Here is a 5,079-nt window from a genome sequence, read left to right as displayed (position 1 = left end):
ATATTTCCCCAAATTTGTGTATATCTTTCTTCTCTCTTTCAGTAATTCTTCTAGAGCCAGGTAAGTATCTATGCCCTTGAGTAGCTTACCCACCAGGTATTGCTGACAGTAGTTATCTTCTATACTTGAATCTCTAGAACACATCTCCCCTGCTACCCCCCGATCATCAAAATATCACTATTCAATTGACATATTGTATTCTGCATTAGACAGTATTTATTATGTTCATAGTTTTTTTTTCCAACTGTTTTCTCAGGTATTTGATTTACAAGAGTTAGCAAAAGACTCTATGAAAGTTCAGATCAGTTCAGTCGCTCAGTCGTGTCCTACTTGTTGTGACCCCATGAACTACAGCACGCCAGGCCTCCCTGTCTATCATCAACTCCCAGAGTCCACCCAAACCCATGTCCATTGAGGCGGTGATGCCATCCAACAGTCTTATCCTCTGTTGTCCCCTTCTTCTCCTGCCCTCAATCCTTCCCAGCATCAGGGTCTTTTCCAATGAGTCAGCTCTTCGCATCAGGTGGCCAAAGTATTGGGGTTTCAGCTCCAACATCAGAACTTCCAATGAACACTCAGGACTGATCTCCTTTAGAATGAACTGGTTGGATCTCCTTGCAGTCCAAGGGACTCTCAAGAGTCCTCCCCAACTCTACAGTTCAAAAGCATCAATTTTTCGGCACTCAGCTTTCTTCACAGTCCAACTCTCACATCCATAAATGACCACTGGAAAAACCATAGCCTTGACTAGACAGACCTTTGTTGGCAAAGTAATGTCCCTCCTTTTTAATATGCTGTCTAGGTTGGTCATAACTTTCCTTCCAAAGAGTAAGCGTCTTATAATTTCATGGCTGCACTCACCATCTGCAGTGATTTTGGAGCCCAGAAAAACAAACTCAGCCACTGTTTCCCCTGTTTCCCCATCTATTTCCCATGAAGTGATGGGACCAGATGCCGTGATCTTAGTTTTCTGAATGTTGAGCTTTAAGCCAACTCTCTTCTTTCATTTTCATCGAGAGGCTCTTTAGTTCCTCTTCACTTTCGCCGTAAGGGTGGTGTCATCTGCATATCTGAAGTTATTGATAATTCTCCCTCCATTCTTGATTCCAGCTTGTGCTTCTTCCAGCCCAGCATTTCTCATGATGTACCCTGCATATAAGTTAAACAGGCAGGGTGACAATATACATCCTGGATGTACTCCTTTTCCTATTTGGAACCAGTCTGTTGTTCCAAGTCCAGTTCTAACTGTTGCTTCCTGACCTGCATATAGGTTTCTCAAGAGGCAGTTCAGGTCGTCTGGTATTTCCATCTCTTTCAGGATTTTCCACAGTTTATTGTGATCCACACAGTCAAAGCCTTTGGCCTAGTCAATAAAGCAGAAATAGATGTTTTTCTGGAACTCTCTCGCTTTTTCGATGATCCAGCGGATGTTGGCAATTTGATCTCTGGTTCCTCTGCCTTTTCTAGATTCAGCCTGAACATCTGGAAGTTCATGGTTCATGTAGTTCTGCAGCCTGTCTTGGAGAATTTTCAGCATCACTTTACTAGCGTGTGAGATGAGTGCAATTGTGTGATAGTTTGAGCATTCTTTGGCATTACCTTTCTTTGGGGTTGGGATGAAAACTGACCTTTTCCAGTCCTGTGGCCACTGCTGAGTTTTCCAAATTTGCTGGCATATTGAGTGCAGCACTTTCACAGCATCATCTTTCAGGATTTGTAATAGCTCAACTGGAATTCTATTACCTCCACTAGCTTTGTTCGTAGTGATGCTTCTTAAGGCCCACTTGACTTCACATTCCAGGATGTCTGGCTCTAGGTGAGTAACACCATCATGCTTATCTCGGCTGTGAAGCTCTTTTTGTACAGTTCTTCCATGTATTCTTGCCACCACTTCTTAATATCTACTGCTTCTGTTAGATCCCTACCATATCTGTCCTTCATTTAGCCCATCTTTGCATGAAATGTTCCCTTGGTATCTCTACTTTTCTTGAAGAGTTCTCTAGTCTTCCCCATTCTATTGTTTTCCTCTATTTCTTTGCATTGATCGCTGAGGAAGGCTTTCTTATTTCTCCCTGCTATTCTTTGGAACTCTGCATTTAAATGGGTATATCTTTCCTTTTCTCTGTTGCTTTTCACTTCCCTTCTTTTCACAGTTATTTGTAAGGCCTCCTTAGACACCCATTTTGCTTTTTCACATTTATTTTTCTTGGGGATGATCTTGCTCCTTGTCTCCTGAATAATGTCACAAACCTCCACCCATAGTTCATCAGGCACTCTGTCTATCCAATCTAGTCCCTAAGTCTATTTCTCACTTCCACTGTATAGTCATAGGGATTTGATTTAGGTCATACCTGAATGGTCTGGTGGTTTTCCCTGCTTTCTTCAGTTTAAGTCTGAATTTGGTAATAAGGAGTTCATGATCTGAGCCACAGTCAGCTCCTGGTCTTGTTTTTGTTGACTGTATAGAGCTTCTGCATCTTTGGCTGCAAATAATATAATCAATCTGATTTTGGTGTTGACCATCTGGTGATGTCCATGTGTAGAGTCTTCTCTTGTGTTGTTGGAAAGGGTGTTTGCTATGACCAGTGTGTTTTTTTTTGCAGATCTGTATTATCATTTGCCCTGCTTCACTCTGTACTCCAAGGCCAAATTTGCCTGTTACTTCAGGTGTTTCTTGACTTCCTACTTTTGCATTCCAGTTCCCTATAATGAAAAGGGCATATTTTTTTGGTGTTATTTATAGAAGGTCTTGTAGGTCTTATTAGAACTGTTCAACTTCAGCTTCTTCAGTGTTACTGGTTGGGGCATAGATTTGGATTACTGTGATATTGGATGGTTTGCCTTGGACATGAACAGAGATTATTCTGTCGTTTTTGAGATTGCATCCAAGTACTGCATTTTGGACTCTTTTGTTGACTATTATGGCTACTACATTTCTTCTAAGGGATTCCTGCCCACAGTACTAGATATAATGGTCATCTGAGTTAAATTCACCCATTCCAGTCCATCTTAGTTTGATGATTCCTAGAATGTTGATGTCCACTCTTGTCACCTCCTGTTTGACCACTTCCAATTTGCCTTGATTCATGGACCTAACATTCCAGGTTCCTATGCAATATTGCTCTTTATTAAGAGCATCAAACCTTACTTCTATCTAGTAAGTCATCGAACCTTGCTTCTATCACCAGTCCCATCCGCAACTGGGTGTTGTTTTTGCTTTGGCTCCACCCTTTCATTCTTTCTGGAGTTATTTCTCCACTGATCTCCAATAACATATTGGGCACCTACTGACCTGGAGAGTTCCTCTTTCAGTGTCCTCTCTTTTTGCCTTTTCATACTGTTCATGGGGTTCTCAAGGCAAGATTTCTGAAGCGGTTTGCCATTCCCTTGTCTAGTGGACCACATTCTTTCAGACCTCTCCACCATGACCCTTCCATCTTGGGTGGCCCCACACGGCATGGCTTAGTTTCATTGAGTTAGACAAGGCTGTGGTCCCTGTCACAGATTGGCCTGTTGTCTGTGATTGTGTTTTCGGTCTGTCTGCCCTCTGATGCCCTCTCTCAGTGCCTACCTTTTTACTTGGATTTCCCTTACCTTGGATGTGGGGTATCTCTTCACGACTGCCCCAGCAAAGTGCAGCCACTGCTCCTTACCTAGGACGTGGGGTAGCTCCTTTCAGCTGCGCCTGTGTGCCATGGCAGCCACTGCGACAATGAGGGTAAAAGTCAATAAAATCTGTAATAATTAATTGGGATTTTAATGGATTTCCCTGGTGGTTCAGAGGGGAAAGTGTCTGCCTACAATGCAGGAGACCCAGGTTCAATCCCTGGGTCAGGAAGATCCCCTGAAGAAGAAAATCACAACCCACTCTGGTACTCTTGCCTGGAAAATCCCATGGACAGAGGAGCCTGGTAGGCTACAGTCCATGGAGTCACAAAGAGGTGGACATGACTGAGAGACTTCACTTTAGTTATCCTTTGAAGATAATAAAATTTAGGAAGACCAAAAGAATAGCCTCCTTGGAAACACCATCTTAATTGTTTTACAGTTGTAATGACCAGTTGCATAACCAGAAAAATATGAAGAACCCAGACCACAAACATAACAGGACTCAATAACCACTTTCCCAAATATAATTTACTATTGTATTAGTCAAATAAACTTTAATTGTTTTTAGGTAATATTTATTTATTTTTAGGTAGATACATGGGGTCGCGCAGAGTCAGACATGACTGACGTGACTTAGCAGCAGCAGCAGATACATAATTTAATGTTAATAATGGGTAGTGTATGAGTACCTTTGGTTAGTTTTGATTTTCACCAAGAATTATGGCATTTTGTTGTTGTTGTTGTTTATTTGATCATTTTCTCTAGAGTCTGTCTTTCTAGAATAAGAATCAAGAGACACAGCTTTTGGTTTCCAGTTCCCCCAGTTATATGAACCTGGATGTGGCCTTGTGTTTTTCATGTGAATGATAACCATCTTGGACGAAATGGCCCACATATAATTCCACGACAGCTTTTCATCTCATCGCACTGAGAACATGTGCTTTTCGTCACCAAAACCTTGGAACTTTCTCAATACTTACTGAGTTTCTTGTCTTCGTCCCATCCTGTGCCTCCACTACCTTCCTCTGTATGTCTATCCCATCCATCTTATCCCCTGGTGACTCTCTCCAACTTGATGAGCAGCAGAAATTGGTTGTTCCCTGCACCCTACTCCAAGCCTCAGGTTTCTGGTAACAGAAAGTGTGCACCTTGAGACTATGGACCATTGGATTTGGAGATGATAGTTTAGTCAATATATGTAGATGAGAATAGAAAGACATTCATGCCAACGATGCTGACCCAGAATTGGAGTCAGAATATAGCGACAGACTCAGTCAGTTGTGCAGTCTATGATGAATGAGGGCACCAGTCAGATAGCCCTTTGAGTGAGAAGGTCTGGAGTTGTACCTCAAAAAATGAAAGATATCAGTATACCTGTTCTACTGCATTTCATTAAGTTCTAAATAAATTAACCTCTAGCAGATGTTTTCAGGGACTGCTCTGTTCTAGAAGGAGTGATTGAGATGGGTG

This window comes from Ovis canadensis, chromosome 7 (genome assembly GCF_042477335.2).
Source record: "Ovis canadensis isolate MfBH-ARS-UI-01 breed Bighorn chromosome 7, ARS-UI_OviCan_v2, whole genome shotgun sequence".
In the NCBI taxonomy this organism is placed as follows: Eukaryota; Metazoa; Chordata; class Mammalia; order Artiodactyla; family Bovidae; genus Ovis; species Ovis canadensis.
Note: the sequence above shows the minus strand (reverse complement) of the source record.